This window comes from Gorilla gorilla, chromosome 13 (genome assembly GCF_029281585.2).
Source record: "Gorilla gorilla gorilla isolate KB3781 chromosome 13, NHGRI_mGorGor1-v2.1_pri, whole genome shotgun sequence".
Lineage (NCBI taxonomy): Eukaryota > Metazoa > Chordata > Mammalia > Primates > Hominidae > Gorilla > Gorilla gorilla.
This window is the reverse complement of record NC_073237.2, coordinates 31,731,412-31,743,944: the sequence shown is the minus strand read 5'-3', so window position 1 is coordinate 31,743,944 and position 12,533 is coordinate 31,731,412. Positions and strand designations below refer to the sequence as shown.

The 12,533-nt window shown below is 41.8% G+C and overlaps 1 pseudogene; it reads left to right on the top strand.

The window, feature by feature from the left end:
* The first annotated feature begins 4,830 nt into the window (after nt 1–4,830).
* On the top strand, nt 4,831–7,208 carry LOC129524767 (ATP synthase subunit alpha, mitochondrial-like; annotated as a pseudogene).
* Nucleotides 7,209–12,533: the final 5,325 nt, after the last annotated feature.

Below are 12,533 nucleotides of genomic sequence, written 5' to 3'. Positions count from 1 at the left end.
TTGATTTTTCTATTTTTTAAATTTATTCTCTATTTCATTTATGTTTTCTGTAATCTATGACCTTCCTTTTGCTAACTGTAATCTAGGACCTTCCTTGTACTAACTTTGGATTTAGTTTGCTATTCTTTTTCTAGTTCTTTGAGATACAAAATTATCTCCAATTATTGATTGGGGATCTTCTTTTAAAAATACAAACATTTACTGCCACAGTTTTGGTGTGTTGTGTTTTCATTTTCATCTGCTTTAAAATACTGTTAAATAGTGATTTCTTGACTCATCAGGTTGTTCAAGAGTATATTGCTTAATTTCCACATCTTTGTGAATTTTCTAGTTCAGAGTTTTCTAGTCCAGATTTCTAGTTTCATGGTGATTAGAAAATATAGTTGGTTTTCTTTCAGTTTTTTTTTGAATTGTTAAAACTTGTTTTGTGTCCTAATATGTGTTCTGTCTTGGAGACTGTTTTGTGTGCACCTGAGAAAAATGTGTATATTAACATAGGGTGGAATATTGTTTATATATCTATTAGATTCAATTCACTTTTAGTATTGTTCAAGTCCTTTATTTCCTTATTATTTTTCTTTCTGGTTGATCTATTTATTATTGAAAGAAGAGTATTGTAATCTCCTCCTATTTTTTTTAATCTAATTCTTCCTCCAGTTCTATCAATGTTTGCTTTATGTATTTGGGTGCTCTGCTGTTTGGTGCATATAGTCTTATAAGTGTTGTACTGTGAATTGACACTTTCATCGATATGATGTGTATTGTTTTTCTCTTGTGACAGTTTTTAGCTTAATGTCTATTTTGTCTGATATATGTATGGGCACCCTTGCTATTTTGGTTACCTCTTGCATGGAATATATTTTTCTATTCCTTCATTTTCAGCCTATGTGTGTTTTCAAAGCTAAGTGAATCTCTTGTAGATAGCATGCAATTGGAACTTTTTAAAATTGATTTCGCCACTCAGTCTTTTGACTGCGGAGTTTAATCCATTCACACTTAAAGTAATTATTGATGGGGAAGGACTTACTATTGCAATTTTGTTAATTGTTTTCAGTATGTCTTAGAGTTGTTTGTCCCTCTTTTCCTCTCTTGCTGCCTTTGTGTTTCATTGATTTTTTTGGTAGTGATATGCTTTGAGGACTTTCTTATTTTCTTTGGTATGTCTTCTATAGCAATTTTCCCTGTAAGTTACCATGGGGATTATATAAAACATCTTATAGCTATAACAATTTATTTAAACTAAAAATTTAATTCTATTGCATACAAAACCTCTACTCTTTTACCTCCAATTCACCTTACATTATCAATGTCACAAATTATACTTTTAGTATTTTGTATCCATTAATATAATTTAATAATTATGGTTATTTTTATGCTTTTATTTATACCTGATTTAAAAATGATTTATGGACCACTATTGTAGCATGACAAGATTCTGCATTTTTTTTTTTTTAGACAGAGTCTCACTCTATCACCCAGGCTGGAGTGCAGTGGTGCAATTTCAGCTCACTGCAAGTTTTGCCTCCTGGGTTCACGCCATTCTCCTGCCTCAGCCTCCTGAGTAGCTGGGACTACAGGCACCCGCCACCATGTCCTGCTACTTTTATTTTATTTTTTATATTTTTAGTAGAGACGGGGTTTCACCGTGTTGGCCAGGATGGTCTCAATCTCCTGACCTCATGATCCACCCACCTCAGCCTCCCAAAGTTCTGGGATTACATGCTTGAGCCACCGCGCCTGGCCTAGATTCTGCATTTGACTATATGTTTACCTTTACCAGAGAGCCTTATACTTTTGCATGCTTTCAAGTTGGTATCTAGCTTTCTTTTATTTCAACTGAAAGGACTACCATTAGTAATTCTAGCAAGGTAGGTTAATGGTGACGAACTTCTTCAGCTTTTGTTTATCTGGGAAGATCTTTATTTCTCCTTCATTTTTGGAGGGCAGATTTGCTGTCTATTCTTAGTTGGCAGTTTTCTTTCTCTTTCAGCCCTTTGAATATACTACCCCATTCCCTTTCAGTCTGGAATGTTCCTGCTGATGAGTTTGCTGATAATCTTATGAGAGTTCTCTTGTATATAAGTCACCTTTCTCTTGCTGCTTTCAAGATTGTCTGTCTTGGACTTTTGACTGATTATAATGTGTCATGGTGTTGGATCTTTAGGTTCATCTTAGACAGAGTCCTTCAAGCTGCTGAAATTTGGTTGTCCATTTCCTTTTTCAGATTTGGGAAGTTTTCAGCCATTTCTTCAAATAAGCTCTCTGCCACAGGCTACTCTTCGTTGTGCAATCTGTGGACCCAGTTGTCATCTGCCACCACTGTCTACTTATCTTTTGACTGCCACAAGTGGACTCCAAAAAATCTCCAAAAGAAATTGTTACCATAACAAGAGGGCCAACTAGACACAGCCAGGAAGCACTGCTCCCACTGACAGACACCAAAATATTGAGTAAACCAACATATTTTGAGCCCATCTTCAGAGACAAAATGCTGAGAGTCATTACAGAGGTGATGCAGACAACAAGGCTGAAGAGGGAGGAAGCTGGGAACCCTGCACAGGATACTTGCATGACAGGGCTGGTTCCCAGACCTGAATGCCTCCTGGGGAAGGGATAAGTGAAGGGATGGAGGGACAGGCCACTCTCACTGTGGACCTCTGGGATCCTAGGTACATAGAACTTCACATTCTCCATGGACATTTGAGCTGGCAGGGGGATCTTCAAAGAGAGTAGGCAGAGACAGGGCTTCACCGGCATGGAGCCTAGGAGCGTTTGTGCATGTGGCAGCTGTGGCAGAGCATGGCCTAGACACCCATCCCCGAGGGCTCCCCACCTCCCTACAGGCAGCTCTAGCCTCAGCTGATTGCTGGCCCAGGAGACAGTGTGGCTGGCTTCCCTGTGGGACTGGGAAACTTCCAGGGTCCCTGCCTGGCCACCCTGCAGGAGGTGTGCACAGAGTAGCCTCTGCTGCCAAGCCTGGGTGATTTGCTTCACCTGAGTACCTTCCTGGTGGCCTGGGAGCACTTTGGATCCCCCAGAACAGCTGGGGCCCAATCTCAAGGGTCTGGAGGATGAAGCTGAAAGCCAGTCCTAGGTCCCCAAAACTACACAAATACATGGAAATTGAACAGCTTGCTCCAGAATAACTCCTTGGTGAACAATAAAATTAAGGAAGAAATAAAAAAATTCTTTGAAATAAATGAAAATAAGGACACAGCTTACCAAAATCTCTGGGACACAGCTAGAACAGTATTAAGAGGAAAGTTTATAGCACTAAGCACCTTCAGCAAGAAATTAGAAAGGTCTCAAATTAACAATGTACCTTTGCAACTAGAGGAACTAGAAAAAAAACAAGCCAACCCCAAAGCAAGCAGAAGGTAATAAATATCTAAAATTAGAGAAGAACTGAATGAAATTTAGACACAAAAATCCATAGAAAAGATCAATGAAACAAAATGTTTTTTCTTCAGAAGAATAAACAAGATCAATAAACCACTAGCTATATTAACAAAGAAAAAAAGAGATCTAAATAAGTACAATCAGAAATGACAAAGAAGACATTGCAACTGATCCCACAAAAATACAAAAGCTCCTCAGAGACTATTATGAACAGCTCTATGTACACAAATTAAGAAAACCTAGAGAAAATGGATAAATTCCTGGAAACACACAAACTCCCAATATTGAACCAGAAAGAAAATGAAAACTTGAACAGACCAATAAGTTCCAAAATTATATCAGTATTAAAGAAACTGCCAACCACAAAAGAAAAAAAAGAAAAAGAAAAAGAAAAGCCCTGGACCAGATGGATTCACAGACAAATTCTCTCAGACATAAAAAGAAGAACTGGTACCAATCGTATTGAAACTATTCAAAAAAATCGAAAAGGAAGGGTACGTCTCTAACTTATCCTACGAAGCCAGAATCAGTCTGATACCAAAATCTGGCAGAGACACAACAAAAAAAGAAAACTTCAGGCCAATATACCTAACGAACATAGGTGCAAAAATTCTCAACAAAATACTAGCAAACTGAATCCAGCAGCACATCAAAAAGTTAATTTACCACAATAAGGCAGGCTTTACTCCTGGGATGCAAGGCTGGTTGAACATATGCAAATCAATAAATGTGATCCACCACAGTAACAGAATTAAAGGCAAAACCCATATGATCATCTCAGTAGATGCAAAAAAAGCTTTCAATAAAATCCAACATCGCTTCATGATAAAAGCCCTCAACAAACTAGGCATCTAAGGTACATACCTCAAAATAATAAGAGCCATCTACACCAAACCCACAGCCAACATCATACTGACTGGGCAAAAGCCAGAAGCATTCCCCCTAAGAACAAAAACAAGACAATGATGCCTACTCTCACTGCTGCTATTCAATGTAGTACTAACAGTCCTAGCCAGAGCACTTAGGCAAGAGGAAGAAATAAAAGACATCCACGGCTGGGTGTGGTGGCTCACGCCTGTAATCCCAGCACTTTGGGAGGCCGAGGCGGGCAGATCACGAGGTCAGGAGATCGAGACCATCCTGGCTAACACAGTGAAACCCCGTCTCTACTAAAAATACAAAAACAAAAACAAAAAACAAACAAACAAACAAAAAAGACATCCGCATGGGAAAAGAAGAGGTCAAATTTTCTCTCTTCACTGACAGTGTGATTCTCTCTTTTTTTGAAATTGAGTCTCCCTCTGTTGCCCAGGCTGGAGTGCAGTGGCACCATCTCAGCTCACTGCAGCCTCTGCCTCCTGGGTTCAAGTGATTCATCTGCCTCAGCCTCCAGATTAGCTAGGATTACAGGCATTCACCACCACGCCTGGCTAATTTTTGTATTTTTTAGTAGAGATGGGGTTTCACCATGTTGGCCAGGCTGGTCTTGAACTCCTGACCTCAAGTGATCTGCCTGCCTCAGCCTCCCAAAGTGCTGAGATTACAGGTGTAAGCCACCATGCTTGGCCACTGATAATATGATTCTGTATCTAGAAAACCCTAAAGACTCTGCCAAAAGGCCTGTCAAACTGCTAAATGACTTCAGTAATGCTTCAGGGTACAAAAATAACGTACAAAAATCAATAGCATTTCTATATATAACTGAGTACCTCAGCCTCGAAATACATTTTTAAACTATTTTTTTCCTTTCCTTCCTAATCTCAGAATGTAGCCTTGTAGTGTAAGACTCTTTGTTATGCCCTTTCCCAACAGGCATATCTGTGCACAATGCTTGCTCATCTAACTATGTGCTTGCTTAGATATTCCAGGAGCCAATTTTGAAACAAACCAGGAAGAGAGACCAAGCCGCAGATCTTCCCACTCAAGGGGAGTTACGCCCAAGTCAGGATGATGCAAATCAGATCTCTAGATGGGCGATTACTTGAGATAACTATGGGAACAAGACATGCAGCTATGCACTCCCTTTTCACTACTCATGTCTATATCCCACACCTTTTTCCTTCTTAAACCCCTTCACTCAGCCCAGAAGGCTGAGATGGCTCTTTTGAGGCTTATGCCCAGACATTCTCCCATCTGCTAGCATTTGACCAATAAAAGTTGCTTTCCTTTCACCACACCTAAGTTCTCATGCTTTGACTTCTGAGAGGAGAGCAGCTGGACTTGAGCTGGTTACATATACACCAATAATGTTCAAGCTGAGAGCCAAATCAAGAACACAATCCCATTTACAATAGCCACACACAAAAATGAAATACCTAGGAATACAGCTAACCAAGAAGGTTAAAGATCTCTACAAACCTGACAATGTTGGTGTTGTCGTGTTTGGAAATGATTAACTAATTAAGGAAGGAGCTAGAATGAAGAGGACAGGAGCCACTGTGGACATTCCAGTTGGTGAGGAGCTGTTGGGTCATGTGGTTGATGCCCTTGGTAATGCCATTGATGGAAAGGGTCCATTTGGTTCCAAGACCCATAGGCGAGTTGGTCTGAAAGCCCCTGGAATCATTCCTCGAATTTCAGTGCAGGAACCAATGCAGACTGGCATTAAGGCTGTAAATAGCTTGGTGCCAATTGGCCATGGTCAGTGTGAGCTGATTATTGGTAATGGACAGACTGGGAAAATCTCAATTGCTATTGACACAGTCATTAACCAGAAATGTTTCAATGATGGATCTGATGAAAAGAAGAAGCTGTACTGTGTCTATGTTGTTATTGGTCAAAAGAGATCCACTGTTGCCCAGTTGGTGAAGAGACTTACGATGCAGATGCCATGAATTACACCATCGTGGTGTCAGCTACGGCCTCAGATGCTGCCCCACTTCAGTAACTGGCTCCTTACACTGGCTGTTCCATGGGAGAGTATTTTAGAGACAATGGCAAACATGCTTTGACCATCTATGACAACTTATCCAAACAAGCTGTTGCTTACCATCAGATGTTTTTGTTGCTCTGCCAACCCCCTGGTTGTGAGGCCTATCCTGGTGTTGTGTTCTACCTATACTCCCAGTTGCTGGAGAGAGCAGCCCAGATGAACAATGCTTTTGCCAGTCATAGAAACAGACTGGTGATGTGTCTGCTTACATTCCAATGAATGTCATTTCTATCACTAATGGACAGATCTTCTTGGAAACAGAATTGTTCTACAAAGGTATCCACCCTGCCATTAATGTCAGTCTGTCTGTGTCTCGTGTCGGATCTGCTGCCCAAACCAGGGCTATGAAGCAGGTGGCAGGTACCATGAAGCTGGAAGTGGCTCAGTATCATGAGGTCACCACTTTTGCCCAGTTCAGTTCTGACCTCGAAGCTGCCACTCAACAACTTTTGAGTTGTGGTGTGTGTCTAACTGAGTTGCTGAAGCAAAGACAGTATACTCCCGTGGCTATTGAAGAACAAGTGGTTGTTATCCATGTGGGTATTAGGGGCTATCTTGATAAACGGGAGCCCAGCAAGATTACAAAGTTTGAGAATGCTTTCTTGTCTCATGTCAGCTGGCACCAAGCCCTGTTGGGCACTACCAGGGCTGATGGAAAGATCTCAGAAGAATCAGATGCAAAGCTGAAAGAGATTGTAACAAACTTCTTGGCTGAATTTGAAGCTTAAACACCTGTGGATTTACATCAAATACCAGTTCAGTTTTGTCATTGTTTATCCTAGTAGATTAGTTTCATTTGTGAAAGGGTTACTCTCATACTCCTTATGTACAGAAATCACATGAAAAGTAAAGGTTCCATAATGTGAAAAAGAAAAAAGATCTCTACAAGGAGAACTGCCAACCACTGCTGAAAGAAATCACAGATGACACAAATAAATAAAAAAAATTCCATGCTGATGGATTGGAAGAATCAATATTGTTAAAATGACCATGCTGCCCAAAGAAGTTTAAAGATTTAATGCTATAACTACCAATGTCATTTTTCACAGAACTAGAAAAAACTATTCTAAAATTCGTATAGAACCAAAAAACAGCCTGAATAGCTAAAGCAATCCTAAGCAAAAAGAACAAAGCTGGAGGCATCACACTACCCAACTTCTAAGTATACTATAAGGCTACAGTAAGCAAAACAGCTTGGTCCTGGTACAAAAAAAGACAGATGAATGGAACAGAATAGATAATCCAGAAGCAGTTCTGCACACCTATAGCCATCTGCTCTTTGACAAAGCCCACAAAAAAATGGGAAAAGGGTCCCCTATTCAATAAATAGTGCTGAAATAACTAGCTACCCATATGCAGAACAATGAAACTGGACCCCTACCTTTTATCGTATACAAAAATTAACTCAAAATGAATTCAAGATTTAAATGTATGACCTCAAACTATAAGAATCCTGGAAGAAAACCTAGGAAAAACAGTATTCTGGACATCAGCCTTGGCACAGAATTTTTGGCTAAGTCCCCAAAAGCAATTGCAACAAAACCAAAAACTGACATGTGGGACCTAATTAGACTAAAAAGCTCCTGCTCATCGAAAGAAACTGTCAGTAAACAGACAACCTACATAATAAGAGAAAGTATTTGCAAAGTATGCATCTAACAAAGGTCTAATATCCAGAACCTATGAGGAACTCAAACAAATCAAGAAAAAACAAACAAATAACCCCATTAAAAAATGGGCAAAGGACATGGACAGATACTTCTCAAAAGAAGGCATACAAGCGGCCAACAAACATATGAAAAAATGTCCAACATCACTAATCATCAGAGCAATGCAAATCAAAACCACAATAAGATACCATCTCACCCCAGTCAGAATGGCTATTATGAAAAGGTCAAAAAACAACAGATGCTGGTGAGGCTGTGTGTGCATAAAAGGGAATGCTTATAAACCATTGAGGGGAATGTAAACTGGTTCAGCCACTGTGGAAAGCAATTGAAGATTTCTCAAAGAACTTAGAACTACCATTTAACCTACCAATCCCATTATTGGGCATATACCCAAGGGAAAATAAATCATTCTACCAAAAAGACACATACACTTGTATGTTCATAACAGCATTATTCACAATAGCAAAGACATGGAATTAACCTGGGTGCTTATCAACGGTAGACTGAATTTTAAAAATGTAGTAGTAGTACATATACACCACAGAATACTACACAGCCATGAAAAAGAATGAAATCATGTCCTTTTCAGAAACATGGATGCAACTGGAGGCCATAACCCTAAGTAAATTGTTATAATATAGGAATGGAAAACCAAATAGAGCTTGTTCTCACTTGTAAGTGGGAGCTAAACACTGAGTACACATTGACATAAATATGGTAACACTAGGCACTGTGAACTACTGGAAGGGGCAGGAGGGAGGGGAGATGGGTTGAAAAACTGCCTGTTAGGTAATATGCTCACTACCTGGGTGATGGAATCCATATCCTAAACATCAGCATTATTCCACATACCTGTGTAAAAACTTGCAGCTATATCCCCTGAATATAAAATAAAAGTCAAAATTATTTTTTTAAAAAGAAATTGTTGTCATTACAGGAAGTGGTAGATATTTTGGGTTCTGCCTAGGCTGTTTCTGAATCAGAAGGGAGTCCGTATGATTCTGTTTGACATAAGTATCCCTGCTCAAACCATTCTGGAAGGAATCAACTTTATACATGGAGACATCTGTCATCTCTCTGAGGTAGAGAAAGCCTTCCAGGATATAAATGTTACCTGTGTGTTCCATATTGTCTTTTATGTTATGTCAGGGTGGAAACAATTGAATCAAAAACTTCTTGAAGAAGTCAACGCGGGGGACACAGGCAATGTCCTCCAGGCTTGCAGGAGGATAGGAGTAATAAAATTAGTTTACACTAGTGCTTTTAATGCATATTTGGAGGTGAAATGGTCAGAAATGAAGATGAATCTGTCTTTCTTAGCTCTTCACCTCTAAAGCAATCACTACTCTCAGACAAAATTGACTATGGACAAAAAGATAGTGGAAGTAAATGGTGTTTTTCCTCCCCTACATCCCTAACATCCTGAATCCCTTCCCTTAAGTCTGTGACCACTGGGATACTTGGTCCCACTAAGATAGCTTTCCTCCACTATGATTCCTCATCTACATGTTCAGTGTCATCAGAAGAATGATGTCCTTTTCCAGATAGCTTAATTACCCAGCATTTAAATTTATCTTATTTCATTTTTTGTGAGAAGTTATAATATTGGAATAAAAAGCAGAAACAAGGAAAGAGATTTTCTGAAGTATACATTTTATATGAGCCAAGGAACTGGTACCTGGAAAAATAAACTGTAATATTTAAAATTAGTTTATATATGGAGATAATTATGTTTCTTGCTAAAATGCCTATCACCCTACTGATTCTCAATTTGAAATAAGCATTATAACTTTTACATGTCTGAATATGAAATTTTACAAATTTGACAGGAGAGGCCAGAGAATTAGCTTGCTCTTTTTCCACCATGTAGGAATAAAATAAGAAATCAGCAGTCTGCAATCAGCTGGAACTCAACCATGCTGTCGTGTGAATTGAGGGATTCAATTGTCCTTGAGAAATATGTGTCCTTTGGGAGCAGCCCCAGCCCTCTCTGTCCCTGATCTGAAATAACTCACGGGAAGTTCATGGCCAACCCTAAACCTGGTGGCAAGAAGAGCCTGAAACCCTGGAGCAGCCACCAAATTTCACCTCCAGTGGGTGGAGGGCAACTCGAGTTGTGTTTCACAGGCTGCTTTGAAATCCCAAGACAACACAGCAAAAAGGCACTCTGAGGTATGTATGTATTCATTCATTCATTCATTGATTCACAAACGTGTCTTGAGAGCCTACACCTTGGCAGGTGCTCTGGGAGACACAGCCCAGGCCGTCAGGCCCCAGTCCAGTGGGGAGATAACCTGGTAAACTGTAAGGAAGAGGTTCTTCTTATCCAACTCCTACCTTTCCCATCTAAAGGAACTGAGGCTTAAGAGGGGAGGCCCTCCTCTGCTTTCAAAGAAGAGAAGCCGGCAGTTTTGTGTTCAAGTCAGAGACCTCACAATGGCAGTTTTTCAGGAGGCTGAAAGGGCTGAATTTCTGTTTTCCCCAAGGCAAGCTGTAAGAGCGTTCCTTTGACAAGGTAATAAAACATCTGTGTTTACAAGAGAGACAGGAGGAAGCTGGCAGCTGTGGACCTCTGGGGCTGCCTCTGAAGGTGTTGCCTCAAAAGATACAGTCTGAGGTGGAGACATCCAGCTGTGAACAGCCTGTGCCTGGCCCAGAGCCTGGGTACTGGTCTCTTCCTTCTGCTTTAGAGACTTCTCCTGGTCTCCCACTTGTTGTGTGCTGGCCCACCCTGGCACAGGCCCCATCTGGACTTGCTGCTCACTGAGTGGTTGTTTGATGGATGGATTTCATCTCATCTGTGCCCTTCCCAACATGCAGCTTACCTAGAGATCGGAAGGTTTTAAACTCTTCTCTTTCCCCCTCCTGCAAGGTCATATGAAGCTGCTTTATTTGTCATCAAGGCCTTTCACTGCAACCCACCTTGCCAGCCTTGTTTCTCTTCCTCCCGCACTCATGTGAACCCAGATCAAAGAGAGCCCACCCCACCTCACTGGACAGCACTGGCAGTGAAGATTCCACTGTCTGGCTTGTTAACATGAAGCTGGTCCCCAGGCCCTGTGTGGTTATGAAGGTGGGAGGGAAGCTAGAACCTCCCCACAGATAATCCCCAAGTCTCCAGGTTTTTATGGAAGCAGAGAAGTAGTAAAAGGTTCATGAGGGGTATCTTAGTCTGGATGACTCTTTAGTCCACACCTGGGCTTTGGGATTGTTGGCCCTAGCACCCCTTCCCAGGTCCTCATGCAGCTGATACTCAGCTCAGCCTGACACCTTGACCCCAGCACCTTCCACTGGTCCTGCTTGATGCTGCCTCTTCTGGAAATGGGAATGGTGATCATTCCCCACCCTTGCTACCACCCAGCTGAACAGAGGGGCACATGAGGTCATGCGTGAGAAAGCACTTCGTAAAGGGTGAAGCACGAGGCTCAGAGGAAGCAGGTTCAGGTTTAGTTAAGATTTTTAAAGCATCAGCTGGGCGTGGTGGCTCACGCCTTCAATCCAAGCACTTTGGGAGGCCAAGGCAGGAGGATGGCTTGAGCTCAGGAGTTCAACATGGTGAGATCCCATCTCTACAAAAAATTTAAAAATTAACCAAGCATGGTGGCACATCCTGGTAGTCCCAGCTTCTTGGGAGGCGGGGCAGGAGAATTACATGAGCCCAGGAGGTCGAGGCTGCAGTGAGCTTATGATTGTATCACTGCACTCCAGCCTGGGCAACACAGCAAGACTCCGTCTCTTAAAAAAAAGGGATAAGTGGCTCATGTTTACTTTTGCAGTCACCCTAGTCATAGGGCCAGTTAAGCTGCGGTTCCTTAGGAAGAGGAAAACATCTATCTGCATCCTCCTAGTTACTAATTGAGCATGTGTTGCCTGGTACTTTCTCCAGATAGGACTTTGTTCATTTCATTCTGACCAGGAATGTGCAGAGGAAGCATTCAGACTATTCTGCCACTGTGACTGCTCCAGGGATGTGGGTAACAGACACTAGGTCATTGCCACAGGAAAACCTCAGCCTTGCCCACTGCTGGGAACAGCCAAGGAGACAGAAAGGAAGGTGACCCCTGACTCACTTGCATTTTGCAGACCTCACAGGAGTGTGTCTACTTGATGCCCCAGGGCCCTAGCTGCATGAGAGTGGGGAGAACACAGAAAATACAAGGTCAGCTCTCCAGCCTCTCCAACCAGCAGTGCTGAAGGGTGCTGAGCAAGCTGCCCCCCAGTATCCACCTCTGCAACCTCCTTAGTCTACAGAGCCAGCCGGGGGTGGGGCCAGCATTCAGATCTGCCTGGCTGGGACCCTGAGCCCTCCTCTGGATCACAACACCTCTGTGATCTGGGGGTACAATGGTGTGAGAGGAATGATTCAGGATAACCTTTCTGATGCGGGGAGAACAAAGTGTCCCTGCTACGTCCTCCAGAAAGCAGAGTCAACACAGCCGAGGGAGTACAGTCCAGAGATGTGAGGTGCATGGGAGGGAGGCAGGATGGAGGGAGAGCCACAGTGAGGATGTGCTTTTTTTTTTTTTGAAACA